Below are 19,123 nucleotides of genomic sequence, written 5' to 3' on the forward strand. Positions count from 1 at the left end.
TAGTCTATGACCTTGGGCTGTGAACTTCAGAAGTGGTCCTCAGATTTCCCTCCCTGCCCCTCCACCCGCCCTTAGGTGGATGACTAAAGAAGCCTGGAATTGTGTTTTTCCCATCCCCTCCCTGGAAGGCTAGTGGGGCCTGGATTTGGATATTTCCCTTGTCTCACATGGATAACTAGAGATGAGTGAAGTTCCTTCAGGTTAGTCAGGCTTAGGTAAATCTCCCAATAGGTTAGGCTCTAGTAGAGTAGTTTCTCTTGAGGGCAGGCCTTGCTATGAAGAACAGAGTGTTCTGGTCTATTTCAAAATCATGACTTTTCCCCTCTCCCTGCCAGAAACAGGAGGGGATTTTTCTCTGATGTTTACTGTGAGAACCTGGGAGGGTTTCTGGTGGCTAAAATCACAAAAATGTGCACCCCTCCTCCCCACAGAGTTTTAACTCTCAGACTTGTCCACACTGAGCCTCTAGCAATTCATCAATTACAGTTTAGGATTTTTCTACTCTGGTACTAGTTCTCATGGATGTTTTTGCTCTCTAGTAAATTGTAATTCTCCATATTCACCCATCTTTCGCTCCAATTTTGGAGCGTGGGGGGCGGGCACCAGTTTGTATGTGACCTCACTTCTCTGACAAATGTAGGGAGAGTTGATTTTTCCATTTGTTCAGCTATTTGTTCAGCTTTTTACTTGTTAGATCAGGGTGATGACTTCCCAGCTCCTTATATGCCAGACTGGAAAACAGAAGCTGTTTATGTAATTTGATGCTATTTTTTATTTGCTTAAAGTTTAGAATTATTATACAAAGTTTACCTTTATGTAGTGACTTTCTTTTGTCCCTAATAGTATAATAATACTTCCTATTCTAGTGTATTTTGTCTGATAATATAATAATCTCAAATTTCTTTTGAGTAGTATTTTATTGGTATATCATTTTTCCAGTTTTTAATTTTCAGTATTCAAAATTTTCAATATTCCTCTGTCCTTATGTTTTAATTTAAGTGTGTTACCTATAGACCGCTATAGTTTTTGTAATCTTGTTATCTCTGTTTATTAACTGATGAGTTTAGTCCATGGGCATTTATTGTGATTATTTATAAATTTGAACTTGTTTCTGTTCTTTGTTTTTGTATTTTTTTTTTGCTCTTCTATGTTTTCCCCCTTTTTTGAATTGAATATTTATTATTTATTTTTTGAAATTTAATTTTCTTTTATCTACTCTGACATTTATACAGTATTTCTATTATTTTAGTGGTTACCCCTACAATTTTACCACATATATTTAATTTAACAAAGTCTAAACTATTGCAAACCACACAAAATACTTTAACTTTGTTTATTCTTCAGCAACTTGTATACTCTTGTTACCCAATATTTTAGTTCTGATTCTTGTTTAAGTCTACAAATTAAACCTATTATTGTATATAGATGGTACTTATATCTAAAATATGTTTACTATTTTACTTGTTCTACATTCCTGCTTGCATTTCAGAAATGCTATAATGTTCCATCTTTCAGAGTGTAGATGTCTTGGTAGAATTCTATCAGTTGACTGTATGGAAATATCTGTCTTTTACCCTAATTCTTGAAGTATCAGTTTGCTTACTTCAGGAAGGTTGTGGTTATATTCTTTCAGCATTTTGAGGATATTCCATGGTATTCTAGTATCTGGTGTTGGTATTGAACTATTTGTTGTTAGTCATATTACCAATCCTTTCTGAGTGATCGGTTCTTCCCTCTAGCTCCTCTCTCTTTTAATTTGTTTTAGGTGTTCTATAGTCCATTACGAAAGGTTTATGTGTGTAGTTTTCTTAAACTTACCCATCCTAGAATAGATTGTGTTTCTTGAATCTGTGGATTCATGTGTTTTTATCAATTCTGGAAAATTCTCAATTTCTAACCAAATACTCTCTCCGTCATATCCTTGTATGCCCTTCCCCACTTAAAAGATTGATTAGATATAGAATGGGCATTCTCTTTTTTATCCTCCATATCTCTTAATCTCTGTGATGGAAATAGCCATTTGTTCACATTTTCCACCTTCCCTTGCTTTTAAGTTTGGCCTGAGTTCTGGCCAGTGGAGTTTAAATAGGCATAAAGTGAGCCATTTCTGTGCACAAAAATTTTCCATATGAAAACATAAACAAATATTGGCAAATTGAATTCAGTAATAAGTAAAAAATATAATACATTATGACTAAGTGGTGTTTATACCAGAAATGCAAGGTTGGCTTTACAATTTAAGATCAGAGTAAAGAAGCAAAAAAAAAGTTTGATCATCTCAATAGATGTAACAAATTACAGTTAACATCATACTTAATAGTGAAATATTGACTGTTTTCTCCCAAATTATAGAGCAAGATACGAATGTATACTACACTTTTATAAAATATTACCTTGAAATTCCTATCCAGTGTAATTAAGCAAGAAAATAGAAGTTTGAAAACCATGAGGAGAAACTAGTTAAGAAGTAGAATCCTGATGTGCTTCATGACATTGTGTTTGCCAATGATTTCTTAGAAAAGACAACAAAAGTGTAGGTAACAAGAAAAAAATTGATAAATTGGACTGCATCAAAAAAAAACCCAAAAATCTATTATGCATCATAGGACTGTATGAATAGAGTAAAAAGGCAACCCATAGATAGAATGGCAAAAAAGTTGAAAACCATATATCTGGTAAAGGACTAATATGCAGAATATATAAAGAACTCCTAGGACTCAACAACAACAACACAAACTCAACCCAGTTAAAAAAATGGGAAAATGATTTGAGTATACATTTCTTCAAAGAAGATATAAATGGCCAATAAGCACAGGAAAAGATACTTAACACTAGTCTAGGGAAGTGCAAATCAAACTACAATGAGCTACCACTTTAAACCCATTAGGATGACTATTATATTTTTAAAAATGGAAAATAACACATTGGCAAGGATATGGAGACATTGGAACCCTGGTACAATTCTAGTGAGAATGTGAAATGGAGCAGGACTGTGGAAAACAGTTTAGTAGTTCTTCAAAAAGTAAACATAGAATGGTCTTACCATATGCTCAGCAATTGCATTCGTTGGTGTGTACTCAAAAGAATTGAAAGCAAGGATTCAGATACTTGTATACCAATGTTCACAGAGGCATTATTCACAAGAGCCAAAAAGTGGAAACAATCTAGGGGTCCGTGCACATTTGAATGAACAAACCAATTGTGGTATATACATACAATTCAGCCTTAAAAAGGAAGGGAATTCTGATGCATGCATGCTATGACATGCTAAACCTTGAAAGCATTATGTAAGTGACATAAACCAGACACAAAAAGTCAAATATTATATGATTCCATCTATATGATATGCAAATACAATTAAATAGAGAAAGGATAGTTTTCAACAAATGGTGCTTGAAAAATTGTATGTCTGTATGCAAAAAAAAAAAAAAAAAAACAGTGAGTCTTGGACCATAATTTACACTTCATCTGACAATTAACTCAGAATGGATCATTGACCTAAATGTAAACTACAGAAGTATAAAACTTCTAGAAGAAATCATACATGAAGTTCTACTAAACCTCTAGAAGTTCCACTAGAAATCATATATGAAGTTCTTATGTACATATGGTTTATTTTAAGGATTTGGCTCATGTGAATGTGGAAGCAGGGCAAGTCGAAAATTTGATGAGGAAGACAGCAGATGGGAGACTCAAGAGAGTCACAGTTCCAGTCTAAAGGCAGTCTGCTGGCAAACCAGGTTGAGCCAATATTGAAATTGAAGTTGGAAGGCCATCTGCTGGCAGAATTCCTTCTTGTTCAAAGGAAGTCAGCCTTTAGTTCTACTCAGGCCTTCAACTGATTAGATGAGGCCCACCCACACTATGGAGGACAATCTGTTTTACTCAAAAACCCCTGATTTAAATGTAAATCTCATCCATAAAACACCCTAAAAAAATCCATAATAACGTTAGACCAAATATTTGATCAATGTGGCTCAGCCAATGTGACACATAAAATTAACCTTCGCACCTCCTGTCCCCCTGGCCCATGTGGTCATTGAAGCAGAAGTTCAAGTCTCTAAGTCTCAGCAGAAACATTCTGGATAAAATCCTGTTTCATTATATTTCTGACTTCTGAGGTTTACTTTCATCCATGCCAGTTCAGCAATTCATTTAAAATGATTCTTAAAACATTTTACTAAGACTTTTGTTGATTCATTCGGGAGGGACTCTCAGGCTCTCCACTCTATCTTATTGCTAGAAAAAAAAATGTTCATTAGTTCCTCTTTCAACTTACTGCAGCCATTTTCTTTACTTTAACAAACCAAACTGTTTCTGTTTAGGAAATCTGCACTAACCATCCCTGTGCCTAATATATTCATCTCCATTTTTGAAGATCTCCTTGTCATTTTTCAGCTTAAGTATCACTTCTGTTGTATATAACCCTGAAAGCAACAAATAATCAAGACAAGCAAACAGACAAAAACTCAGACACAGACAACAGTTTAGTGGTTACTAGAGGGTAAAAGGAGAGAGGGGTGATAGATGAGGGTAAATGGGATCAAATGTATGGTGATGGAAGGAGAACTGACTCTGGGTGGTGAGCATGCAATGTGATATATAGATGACGTAATACAGAATTGTACACTTGAAGCCTATATCATTTTACTAACCAATGCCACCCCAATAAATGTAATAAAAAGTTTTTAAAAATCACCTCTGCAGAGGCCCTCCCTTACCACCAAATCTAAAATATCCACTGTTTTTATTGTTACCATGTATGTTATTTACAGTCTCCGCACACTGCTTAATATTGAATTCTGTTTTTTGTCTGATGATTTATTTATTTGCTTATTAGTTTTATTTGCTGTCCCCTACTCTCCTATGGAATGTAAGTGCCTTAAGTGAAGAGACCATTCCTGACCGATTTACCACTCTTTTCCCAATGTCTAGAAGAGTAGTCTAAATATTTGTTGAATTAATGATACATTTTGAAATTACCTGTTAAGTAGTGACATCAGCATGCAGATAGTTAAATCCTTCTCTTACATAGAAATTAAAATTCACATTCAACTCTCAGGTCTCCAAGTCGGATGTAAAGAGAAGCAAAGAGCTATTTAGCTAGCTGAAGCTCAGATATTCACTCATCTATTTACTTAACATTTATTAAGCATCTATGACAAGGCTAAGTTTTATATATATATAGTTTTTAAAATTTATGCATACATGTATACATGCACACACATATAAATGAAAGTCTGTATTAAGTACTATAGGAGCACAGCTGAAATGGAGGGTGTGTTGGGAGCTCCTTCATGGCTCATGAAAAACTTTACTGAAGAGGTGATACTTGTGCTGAATATGTTGTGAGATTAGACACCACAAAACTGGTGCAAAAGTAGCAGGAGAAGAAGACTCTAGAGCAACACTCAGCGCTAGCCAATAGAAATATGATGTGAGCCACAAATACAAGCCATATATATAATTTAAATTTTCTAGTATCCACATTAAAAAGTAAAAAGAAACATATCAAATAATTTTAATGACATATTTTGTTTAACCCAGTATATCCAGAATATTATTTCAACATACAATTATTATTGAACATGTGAGATTTGTATAATTTTTCGTACTAAGATTTGAAATCTGGTGTGTATTTTACCCTGACAGCACATCCCAACTTAGACTAGCAGCATTTCAAGTGCTCAGTAGCCACATGTGGTTAGTGGCTGCCACACTGGACCCCAGAAGTCCAGTGGCACTTACAGTCATTCTGGCTAGGTGAAAATATAGACCAAAACAGCAAATCTCTGACTATCTCTGGTGTAGGACCAGTGTTTTGGTTTTTTACATTTCCAACCTGTTTGGGACTGACACTTTTGTAAACTAAAATAAAAAATGTCTACTAGAAAAAATAAAAACGAAATGTAAAATGCATTCTTAATTTTTAAATACCAGATTCAGTAGGCATAATATTGTACCTTCTCACTTTCAGTTTCTATACTTACCTCACCGTGAACCAATGTAGAATGTGGTGATGCTTGTCCTCTGACTGATCATATTCATTCTCCCATATTCATTCTCCCATGAAAATGTGTCCTTTTCCGTTAGCTAACAAGATGGTATGCCTCTGGCAATTTGGTGCTTGGAATCACCCAGCTAGGAGGTTTAGCATGGCTTCCTCTTGAAAATAATGACGCAGGGCTGCCATAATTTCTCCGGTAAACAAATCTGTTCATGCACACCACAGTTGTCCCAACACCAGTTATTAAGTAACACATCTTTCTTTCATGGATTTTAAATCCTACCTTTCTTATATCATAAATTGCAATTTGTAACTGGTGTCTATTTCTGACTTTCTATGATAGTCTATTGGTTTGTCTATTCATATGCCAATACTGCACTGCTTTAACATTGTAGCATTATAATTTGTTTTAATATCTGAAAGCTTATTTTTCTCTTGTTACTCTTATTTTTCAGAACCTTCCTAGCTAATTTTTGTTTACTTACTTTTTTATATAAACTTTAGAATCAGCTTCCCAAGTTCCAACAAAACTTGTTTTTGTTGTATTTTTTACTGAGCTTGTATTAAATTAATAAATCAATTTGGGAAGCATTAATATGATGTCGAGTCAGTGTATCTAAGAACATAGTATATACATTTCCATTTATTTAGATTCTCTCTTCTCAGTAGTGTGTTTAAAGTCTTCTTCATAGAAATCATTCCATTTTTTCATTAAGTGTATTCTTAGGTAGTTGACCCTTTTTATTGCTGAAAATGGGGACTTTTCCTCCATTACACCTTCTGACTGGTTTCAGTGTTCCCATTTTTACCAATGAGCAAACTGACAATAAGAGAAGTGACACTCCCACTGGCAAGTGGCAGAGGTGAAACTTGAGCCCAGGTTTTTTTTATTATACCCCTTGCCCCCGCTTGTGGATGGAAACCATCCACTCTTTAAGATATACTTTGATAGCAAAATATATTATTACTATCACATATTTGTTTCTTTTTCAGTGAGACCTTAAAGGAGTGTCAAGACATGGTCGAACCCATTCTCATTTTACTGGAGACGGGAGAGATGCAGGGAGACAACCAAGGAGCAAGGAGCTGACTTCAACTTACAGGTAAAAAGGAAAAACAGATCCTGTGTGATTCTGTCACCCTGCTTTCCCAATTCCTTTTCCATAAAGCAGCCTGAGCACTTAAGGGAGCTGGAAATGACAGCTTGCAGCCCTGATTTTGGCTTTCTAACTGGTAATGCTATTTTAATCACCCCCTGCTGAATTTTTTCACGGAACTGAAATTACAAGGGCTGTTTCTACTTCTTATACTTGGTTAAAGTACTGTTTTGCTCGGCTACCATAGAGTTCACATGAGGAAGGTTTTTGTTTCCTTTTTATTTTACTTTTTTTGTTTTTTGGTGTCAGAACATTTAATTTCATTTTGAAATAATAGACGCTTTGTTGACTAGGGTCTTGGATTCTTTTAAGGAAGCCAAGAATGAAAGGTGGTCAGTTAATACTATCATAGACCTGCAGAGGGAGCTCGGTGGATTTTTTTTTTTTTTTTTCCCCTCCAATGCTTCTGCTGGTCCCTTGGTGTATGTAGAAGATTTTAGAGTTGTGTTTCCGTCACACAATGGCTTACGCACTATACATTTTTAGAAGGTCAAGGTAGTTTTCCCTTTCCCTATCGCTTTGCTGGAAAATAGATTACCACCCTGGGAGTGGGGGTTCAGTGCATAGAGGGTTTTAGTCAAATGAGCCCCATAGTGCTTCTGAAATGCTCCGGAATACCGTGTTTCCCCCAAAATAAGACTGAGTCTTATATTAAGTTTTGCTCCAAAAGACGCATTAGGGCTTATGTCCAGGGGATGTCATCCTGACAAATCATGCTAGGGCTTATTTTCTGGTTAGGTCTTATTTCCGGGAAAACATGGTATCTCCCTTTAGACACAGACCACAAGGAGTCTTCTGGCTTCTGGAGATCTCAGCATCCTTGCAGTCTTTAGGGAGAGCCACTACCTTTGCTACATAGTCCGCCCTTCCCTGCCCCTGTTTAAATTAGGTTTTTCAAGTTATAAATATAATACATGCTCATTGTAGACAATTTTTGAAAATTGAAAACACATTAAAGAAGAAGAAATAATATAATCCATAATTTACAACCCAGAGCTAACCACTGTTAATGTATTTCCTTCTAGTCTCTTTATAGAGAACAAAACTGTCTAAAATATTGTAGGCTCTGCAATTTCCTTTTTTGTTTTCTTGAGGCACACCTGAATTACAATATTACATCAGTTTCAGGTGTACACAGTAATAACTTGATATTTATATATATTGCAAAATGATCGCACAATAAGTCTAGTTAACATCCAACATCATACATAGTTACATTTTTTTTCTTGTGATGAGAACTTTTAAGTATTCTCTTAGTACCTTTCAAATATGCAGTACAGTATTATTAATTATAGTCACCACGCTGTGAATTTCATTTCGGGACTTACTTATTTCATAACTGGAAGTTTGTACCTTTGACCCCTTTAACCCACTTTGCCTAACCCCCACCCCTGCCTTTGGAAACCACCAGTTCTCTGTATGTATAAGCTCATTTGTTTGTGTGTGTGTGTATGTGTGTGTTGGTGGTGTTTTTAGATTTGACATGTGAGATCATATGGAATTTCTTTCTCTATTTGACATATTTTACTCAGTACAAGGTCTTCAAGGTCCATTCATAGTGTCACGAATGACAATATTTCATTCTTTTTTTTAATGGCTGAATAATATTCCAGTGTGTATATACAGCACAGTTTTATTTATCCGTTCATGTATCGATGAACATTTAGGTTGTTTCCATATCTTGGCTTTTGTAAATAATGCTGTAATAAACATGGGAGTACATATATCTTTTCAAATTAATATATTTATTTTGTTTGGATAAGAACCCAGAAGTGGAATTGCTGGATTATATGGTAGTTGTATTTCACTTTTTTGAGGAACCTCCGTACTGTTTTCCATAGTGGCTGCACCAATTTGCAAAAATTCCACCAACAGCGCACAAGCGTTCCCGTTTCTCCACATCCTCGCGGACACTTGCTATTTCTTGTCTTTTTGATAATTAGGCTCTGCAATTTCAACTTGAGAAATCATGAGCATTTTCCCCCTGAAATCCATGGCAGGACAACTTGTTAGCTGGAGAAGGGTCAGGGGAGGAATGGCTGCTGACAAACACGACATTTGTTAGTACCCACGGAGGGCTCTGCAATCGGAATCCAGCTTGACTGAAAACACAAACCTCTCCCTCGGTCCCCTGGATTCTGCTGATGACCTGGAGGTGAGCGGCTTGGTCAAGAGCTGCTGTGGCTCCGTTTCCCTGCTCGTACCCAGATATGAAAAGGCCAGCTCATGATTCTCTTACTACCTATGTGACGACAAAGTTTTGGTCACAATTCTGAGATTCCATGTGACGTGGCAAAACATGTTTAACTTATCAGGAAACAACTGTTGTACTGAGACCTGCACGCGGGGCACAGCCCACTGAGCCTGTCCTTTGCACCATCCATCCCACCTGTTGCTTGTGCATGTGGAGGAGGTAAAGAGGGTGGAGACATGAGCACCGGAACTTGCTACCGTCTACCACCGAGAGAAAAACAGGAATTTCTAAAAACTTGCTGCCTACGCTTCCCTCAGAGAGGAGATGTTTCTTTGCTTCAAGGAAACTAGAAGAGACAGAAAAGCATTGAGCAGCAGGGGACTCCAGTGAGAACTGAGATGCATCCAGACGCCCGTGTTTCCGTTAAATTTGTGACGTGAGGTTTATTCGTCTTCCAGCTTTGAATGAACGGGCCCTTCAGATCGCTGTGGGCAGGATGGCGGAGTCTGACTCCCTGATGCCTGTTCATTCTTTATATGAGGGAGAAAGTAGGCGGAGGGCGACAGGGATGAGGAATGACCGTGCCCCTCCATTCCTTGGACCAGTTAAATGCCATAGAGGACTCGATTTTATGGGGCGTATTCCCTTCTTTTTAGTGTTTACTGTGTAAGAAAAAAGTCATTCTTTTTCTTTTAGTTAAAATTATTTCACATAAGTCTTTAATATCTATAGGGAACTCCCTCAGGATAAAAACACACAAACAGAAAAGCAGTAATCTATTCAGTCTTTATGTTTAGTTTAGATCAGTGAAGGGGTTCTAAGGAAGTAAAGTTTATGATGACTTAAATCCTTTCTAAATTAATTGAATGAAATAAATAAATAAATCACATTAAAAAATAATGTGGAACACAGGCAAGGGAAAAGGAAAATAATTATTTAACAAACTTTATTTGCATGTTCTCAGATTGATTTCTCGTTGATGAACTGTTTTCCTGCTCGATTAAGTGAGGTCTCCTTAGCATCTCACCAATTAAGAGTGTAAAATTCATGAGAGATGAAAAGCTAAACTTTATTTTAAGAGCAGCATTTTACTTCAAGGAGTAGTACACTTTATTATAAAGGATTCTGGACCCTGCATTTGTAGGAAATGCTAGAAGGTCCTAGATGATGAGCCAGGGAAGGAAAAATGTGATGGCTCTGAAGAATTCCCCCAGGTTTGCATCCAAAAAGGCTGAGGTTGTTTCCTGAGGCAGGGGTTGAACCTGAAAGGGCTGTCAGCCTCTGTCAGACTGCAGGATTAGACTTGGGCAAGTTTGCGATGAAAAATGTGCTTCCAGCAGGAAGCATTTTCTAAACTTCCATAATGCAGGATGTTTCCATCTAGATGAGACTAACAGCTTACTCATTGCTTAAGTGAGACTAGAAAGTAATATTGTAGTGAGACTAGAAAGTGAGACTAGAAAGTACTATTGCTGCCACCTTTATTTCATTTTGGTGGTGGGAATGGATGCTGTAAAGCATGACTAAAGACTGAAGAACTCAATTAAGAATCTAAATGAGACCCAATCAAATAATTACTCGGACATTTGTTAGTATGCATGAGCTTATCCATGGATCAGAGAAGTCTTATTCTCAGATGTAGAGCTTTTATAAGTTTGCCCAAGGATATTATGGTTTGTATTTATATCAAAGGCAACTTTATTGTTACGATCTTTATTTAAAAACAAACAAACACTAGAGGAGTGTGTTGAAAGAGGCGGATTTAGTTTACTGTCCTTGAATTCAAGGTAGCTTGACTTTACTTCCTTAGAATCCCTCCACTAGTCTAAACAGTCAGTTGGTGTGTGTCACGTGGTGGGTGCTCAGTAAACAATTGTTGAATGGATTCAATGAATTGCCATTGTCTCCCACTATGGACTGTACACCTGGGCCCATTTCCTCAGATGACATAAAGGAAATACTCATGGGACTCCTCCAAGTAATTCAGCATCTTCTTGGATTGGAACAAGAGAACAAAGACTAGGCAGCTGACCCAGGACAACAGATAGCTGCCAAGAGATGCAGCTGGAGATGCCGGGAGTTGACAGAAAAGAACCTGGCTAGCTTGGGTGCTGGGGACATGTGGCCTCAGGCTACAGGGGACCAGGAAGCCTCAGAGGGGACCAGGAAGAAGCTTCCTGCTGCGTAGGCGGAAGATGTCATCTCTTCTCTCTGACTCTGACTCCCACCCCCACCCGCCCAATCCAGCCACATCAATTTCTTTATATTTGAAATTACACGTTGTTTCAAATTACATGAGTAATGTATGTTCCTTGTGGAAATAACCAAAAGTAACAAAACAGAAGTTCCTCATAATCCTGGTACCCAGTGCAGAGATTGTTAATTTTTCAGTGTATGATGCATCCATGCTTGTTCTTGCATCTAAATATGCCAACATAAAAATATGATTTTTATATTAACATATGTGTGTGTTTACAATATTAGGATTGACAGTGCCTATTGTTTCATATATTTAGTGTTAACGAAAACACAATATTCCCTAGAGCATGTTTTTTATTGGCTGCATAATCTAACAAACACATGTGCCATGGTGATTCTCGAGACCCCACCCAAGTTCTCGGGAGGGGACACAGATTCCACCCCTTCATGGGTGAGTGGCAGGATTCTGCAAGAGCATGTGAGATGGGAAAACACCGTTGTGGTCTTTTGTGGGAAATCTGCTGCACTGTGTTCAAGGCTTGGACTGGCTATCACGCCTGCTTCCTAATCCTGTTTTCCAATTTCCTTCTGTCTTCTGCAAAAGGTTAATCACTGGAATGATGTAAGATTAAACAAAGGTGACAAAAATAATACAGCCTGGCTTGGACTGAGGGGGGGAACTCAAGGAGGGTATGAACGTGCCGTGATGCTTATTACCAAATTCTCAGCATCATCTGTCTGTGCTCATGGCCTTTGGCTGTCATGGTCTTTGAGCGTCCCCCATGAGTATTTTGAAGTGGGAAGGGACAAACCACTAAAGCAGGAACTTCCTTAGAAAAAGAAAGTAAAAGGGGGAGGGGGGCTCTTCCATTTGATCACTGAGTCACTAGGCAAATTACTAAATTCTGTATGCCTTAATTTTCTTATCTATAAAATGAGAATGATTATAATACCGATCTTCTCATATAGTCATAACAGAGATTAAATGTGTTAATCAGTCAAGCATTTAGAAGAAGGCCTAGAGGGTAAAATACTCTTGATAAATATTATTGTTTATTAGTAGTAGTAGTAGTAGTAATACCAGTAGTAGTAATTTAACGACTCTCTTAATTGTTGGATATTTAGGTATTATGAAATCATTAGAACATCCTATAGATACATTTTTACACACATGATCTGATTGTTTCCTCAAAGTATAATTGCTAGGTGTGCATATTTTAAGGCTTTGGATACGTGTTGCAAACCATACCCCATACATGTAAATTTTTTCCAATTCACTTTACAGTCAATATTTTAAAAGAATGCCAATTAACCTACTCCCTTCAGCACTCAGTGTTGTCATTTTAAAATCCATATGTGAATTCATTGTTTCTTTAAGTACTAGTGAGGTTGAGAATTCTTTCCACATGCTTATAGTTAGTCATATTAAATCTTTTGTGGGTTGCATCCTTTTCTATGAACTGAGTTACATATCTCTAACATAACTAATCCATTTATAGTATACTTACTGTTATATTTTAATATATATTTTATATATCCCATATTATGATTTAAAAACTTTATTCCTAGCATATTGTTTTACATTTTCTGTTTATAATATTTATACATATTACATGTAAATTTCCTTTTCTCTTATTTTTCCTGTTCTGCTTTCTGCTAGAATGATTGAGTTTTCTTAATTCCCTTTTCTTATTTTGCCATTGCTGCTTTGGAAGTTATATATTCTATTTCTATTCTTTTAGTGGTTACCACCCAATTTTTAACTTCTACCTGAATTAAGAAAATCTGTGCTCAGTCGTTCTTTCTGCCGTTCTCTCACACAGTGCACAGACCTGGGAGTGCTTTATTTTCCATCCCTCCTGACTCTCCTCAATCAAACATGTTATTGTTACCTAGCATTGTATTCCACTTTTTGTACCTCTTTTCTAAAATCTGTCATTGTTTTTACAGATGATTCTTGTCTAGATTTACATGAATGCTTACCAATTTCATTGCTTATTATTGCTTCTTCCATCATGTTTGTTTCGTCTGGATTTGATTACTTCTTCCTGAAGAAAATCATTTAGTAATTCCTTTAGTGAGAGTTAATGGGCTAACTACTTTCAGTCTTGGTTTGTCTGAAAATATTTTTAACTTTTTCTCACTCTTGAACAATAGTTTCAGTAGATATAAGAATATAAATTAAGAGTTATATTCTCTCAGCACTGTTAAGATATTATTCCATTGTCTTTTGGTTTTTATTGCTGCTATTATCATATATCTACTCTCTGTCTAAAAGACACACTTGCTGGTTGCTTTTAAGGTTTTCTCTTTGTCTTCTGATTTGCAGTTTTACCATGATGGATGTGTCCGGGTGTGGACTTATTTTATTTATTTTGATTAGAGTATGTTGCTCTTCCTGAATCCACAGATTCATGTTTTTGATAAATTCCAGAAAAAGTTCAGCCATTCTTTTTATGAATACTGTCACTTCTCAGTCTCTTGATTCTCTCTGCAACTTCTGCTCAATATGTTTGAATAGCTTCATTTAATTTAAATATTTCTTAACTTCTCTTAGGTATTTTTCATCTCTTCATCTGTGTAGTGCATGCTGTATAATTTCCTCACATTTGCTTTCCAGTTCACTAATTCTTTGATCATCTGTGTCTAACCAGATGAAGTCTATCCACTGAGTTTTTAATTTTAATTACTAGATTATTTATTTCTAAAATTCTTATTTGATTATTTTTCATTTTAGATATGTATTATTTTGTTATGATTTGAATTCTTTCCTTTTTGACATCAATCATGTAAAATATTCTTTTTTTACAATCTATAATATTATATAATTACCTGAAATTCTTGGTTTCTAATATTATTGTTTATTGTGTCTGTTGGCTCTTAATAATGGCAGATTACTTTCTCAGGAATCTCTGTGAGCTCAGCCTCTGTGAAAATATTTTGGAGCCTGAGGTAAGTGCCTGAGGGATTTTTATTGTCTGAAACAATTTTCATATTCTTTTTTTTTTTAATTGGGTTTTCCTGAACCATGCTGTCAGTGTGAAATTGAACCCAAAATATGCATGACGTATAATTATAAATTTCTAGGAAGTGTTTTTTTTGTTTTATTTTATTTTATTTTTTTCTGACTCCCAGTGCACTAAATGACACACAAGCTTTCTTCTCATGTCTCTGTAATCTTATATGGACATTTATCTACTGTAATCTTTTATGGAAGGTGCTTTTTTTTCTAAGGGCCCCCACTTGCTGTGGGGGTCTTGTTCTCTTTACTCATGTGGGACCAAAACTCTGCCTTCTGTCTTGGCAAGATTATTAAAATTCAAGCCTCAAGATGACGGAGGCTGACAACCATACCTCTGGGGCAGTCGCAGGATCAGCTCACATGCTCACTGCTCTGGTTTTCAGCTTACTCTTTATTTCTGACCTCTGAGATTTCCTTTACTTTCCTTCAAGCTATGCTTAAAAGTTACACTTGTCCTGTTCTATTTTGCATTACCAAGTATTTGTAATGGTTTAGTTTCCAAACTGTTTCCCTAAAAATGGAGGCCCCCACCCCCCACCTTTTTGTTCAGTTGCAGCTGCTTGTTTTCCTGTAGGATGTACTGGAGTTTGAAGAACCCCCCTATGCTTGCTCCCCAATGTCCTGAAAGCTTGAATTCAGATGCAGTCTTCCGGAATTCTTAGGATGAAGGGAGGGCCTTCGTGTCACACAGAGAGCATGACGACGTGTTCTGGAGTTGTACAACATGCTGGCCTTGTGTGAAGGTCAAAAGGCTCAGCTCAGGTCACATATTAAGACTTGATATGATGCTGCTAAGTCACTAAGAGGAAGGAAAAAGCAATGGGAGACTTATCTGAGCCCCAGTGCTTTGAAATGAGTGCCATCCTTCTGGAAACAAAAGTCCTATGAGGCAACTGTACAAAACCAAGGTGTCCTCGGCCTTGGACAGGGTAGCTTACATAATCTGCGGGGTGGAGAACACCAGCTGAGAGATGCAGATACAGGACACCCACCTTCTAGTCAGAAGCTTCTAGGAAAACAGTTCTTGCCAGTCCTGGCTCCGAGTCTGAATCTAGTGTATTTCAGTTCAGAGGAAGATCTGTCAGAGATGTCATACTGGTGACATTTTACAAGTAATGCTCATCCTAACTTGCAAAACTGCAAACCACATTTGTGCTAACCCAACCAATGAAGGCAAACTTAGTATGAGAAAATATTATATGTAAAGGACCATTGGGTTATTTGCTATTTTGAATTAGTCTCATTGATGCTTTCTGTGTTCCAGAAAAATACTCATTACTTGTTAATTTTAAAAGATTGAAGTGTAAGACAGGTTTAGGAATAAAGACAGTTTTAGGAAGAAAATTTAGGTCTTAGAGTGACAAGTATTTCTACTAATTGCAATACGGAGGGCCCGGAATGAACTGAATCACATCAAACTTTTGGAAAAGTTGCTGTTCAGAAAAAGTACCAGTAAACTGTTCGATAGCTCAGTGATTTAGGGAAGAATCTCTTTAACCTAACTGAAATATTGAAGTGGGTCCAGATGTGCGCTGGGGCCCCAAGCAGCAACGATCTCATCATTTCATCTTCCAGAAATTAGTGTCAGTAGCTTCGTAGGATTTCCTGGCCTCAGGTGATGTGGCAGAAAGTGCGATTCTACAAGATCTGTGTTTGCCTCTTCTTCCCGAACATACAGCTGGACTTGCTTTTCCAGACTTCTTTGCAATTCAGGATGATCATATGACTGAGTGACATGAATGGGAAGTGAGCGGGAATATGTGTGTGTCCCTTCCAGGCCTGGCCTATAAAAACTTCTTCATTCTCTGACATGCTTTCTTCCTCTTCTGAGTGATGGGGGCGACAACCCCCAGCTGACCTTGGAGGCCACATATTCAAGATGGTGGAGCCACCATCTGCCTGGATTCTTGTTTGACTACGTGGATTAGACGCCTACCCGGACCTCCAAGGACGGTGACATTTTTACTGTGTTGAGCCGTTGCATGTTTGTGTCTATTTTGTTATCCCAGCCTGGCCCACCTGAACTATAACAAGGACACTAAGGGAATTAGGCGCCATGAGACCCCTGTGTGTGTGCTTCCAGATGTAATGCTTTTTCCTAATGTGACTTATGCGTGGTGCTCTCCTGGAGAGAGGTCCTCTGCAGTCCCTCTGTCACCAAGAGCCCGGGATCTGTGCTCGTGGTCCCTGTCACCCATGGCAGCCAGGTCAACAGCCAACAGTTGCCCTAAATGCACATAGGTTTTGGATATCTGATTATTTAAAGCCTTGGTCATATTAAACCGGGCTATGTGTTCCCCTGCCACGCCTTCCTGGAGCACTGTGCTTTATTTGAAGATTTTGGAGGAGACAGAATATTATTTTCATATTAAAATAAACATGAATGGGCAGAATGCAAAATGGGATGAATTTCAAAGACCAAGCATAAGACTTCAAAAAGATTTTGCGTTTTCATTTGCAGTTTTGGGTCAAGTGCGTAGACCTCCCTGCGGGACTTGTCCACTGTGCTTTATTTATTGTTATTCTAAGAGTTTTTAGGTTTCAGTCCAAGAGCTAAATATTTTCTTCCAATGAAGTGAAGACACCTAATTCAAGGGTTGTCAGATTTGTTGTTGGCCTCCCTTTCCTTCCCATTCCCTCCCCACTCCCTCACAGAAGAAGGAAAGAGATAAATTTACTACCCAAGCCTATAATCTGTGAAGTAGGTTTTAAATGTGTCTCCAAGACAAACATCGGGGAGGACCAGGCTCCCTTTCAGCCTGTGGCCTCACAGGCCTCTTTCCCTCTACACGATGCCCTCCCAGCTCCCTCCCAGTGCCCCCTACTTTTTATGAACATGGGAGGCATTCTCAGGCCCAGGTCCCACTGCATTTCTTCATCCTCAGCCCTGACACGTCCTGAGCTTGTGAGCTGGAGTTGCACGTGGTCTGGCTACCTGGCCCAGCATGGCCAGCTTCTGCCCTAAGCAGTCTTGTGTTTAATACCCGTGCTGGGCCTAATTTTATATCCCCAAAGCACGTGTCCTCTTCCGATGGCCAGTGTCCTTTCTGTCAGCACCCACAGGGGAAGGAAACAACTTCTGGATCTGGCAGTAGTTTAGCAAAGACCTTCTCACTTTCTGGGGGTGGACACTCCATCAGCAGTTCATGGCGGGCTCGTGGTGCATGTCTCTTTTGCACATTCACAGTCCTGCTTCGTGGCGTCATCCTCTTGGAATTACTGGACGTGTGTTTACTTGACTCTTTTGAGAATAAGGAAAACTCCCCCAGCGTCAGGTTCGCTTCCAGAGAGAGCCAGAATGAAGCAGTGGTGTCATTCCACCTTCTGAGAGGCCCAGAGCGAAGCTGGAGTCGTGGCCTTGCCTAGAGGTGGGAGAGGCCCATGAGGCCTGAACAGTGAGCCATGGTCAATATCAAAGGAGCGGGGACCAGATTCCCCAGGTCTAATTGCTGGGTGGGTTCTTTTGCAGGTATTCCTCATCTTTGAATGAGGGGAATGTTCCTTGGGCCAGCTTTTCCCAGGCTTGTGTGATGAAAGGATTAGAATTATTCTCCAGGCGAGCAGGAATCCTTTGGCCAGGGTCTGTGAGTTCCTGTAACCTTTTTCCCACTGACTCCTGGAACCATGCCTTGTCTATGTGTTTCCCTTTCAGTGCTGCCTCCTGGGCTTCTCTAGATCTCAGGCTAAGCTAGGTCCAAGGAAGGGCCTACGCTGTCCCAACACCTGATCCTGTCATCTCCAACAAGGGACTGATGGCTGTTCCTCTCGGGGAGCTAGAGCTGAGCGGGACCAGTGTTGCCAGAGATCTGTGCCCCTCTGCCTTTTCCTTTGGAGCTTCATGTCTCTTCTGGACCTTCTTTGCTTTGGTCATTCCTTCCCTCCACACTGTGCTTTGGGTGACATTCACTCTTAGCTGTGTTTCTATTTCTTATTCTCCTGGTTGTGTTGGAGCGATTTCCAAAAGGAGAAGGGGGTCACCATATTTATGCCAGCTCCTACTGCAGAGCCTCGTTCTGTCTTCAGGTCAGTCGAGTGCCATGTACCACTGATGGGGCTCTCACCTGCAAGCCCCACCTCTGAGGAGGAGAGGCACCTGGAGGTGGGATTAGTCCATTGCTGGTTGTCTTATGTACATTGAATTAGCATTTATTCATTTAAACAAGAAAAAGCAGGGATGGTTTCAGGGCTGGAACAGCTTCAGGGGTGGAAGAGACGTGGCTTCGGCACTGGGGATCCGTCCCTCCCAGCAGCCCACACTCAGGTGGTGGGTGTGCTGTAGCAGCAGCAGCACCGCCCTGGGAGGGACAGATGGACTACAGAGGCAAGGGGGGCCCCATGGTTGGGGTCTCTGAACTCATCTCCTCTTCTGGCCTCTGTCTTACCAAACCACTAATTGTCAAGGCATAGTCTGAGGGCCACTTGGGGTCTGTAGAGCTGCTTTTGAGGATGACCTGGGTTATATTCCTATATTCAAACTGTATCCTAATTTCTTTGGGGAACAAATGGACGATTTCCGTACGATGACTTCAATACTTCAACAAAGT

This window comes from Rhinolophus ferrumequinum, chromosome 5 (genome assembly GCF_004115265.2).
Source record: "Rhinolophus ferrumequinum isolate MPI-CBG mRhiFer1 chromosome 5, mRhiFer1_v1.p, whole genome shotgun sequence".
Classification (NCBI taxonomy): domain Eukaryota; kingdom Metazoa; phylum Chordata; class Mammalia; order Chiroptera; family Rhinolophidae; genus Rhinolophus; species Rhinolophus ferrumequinum.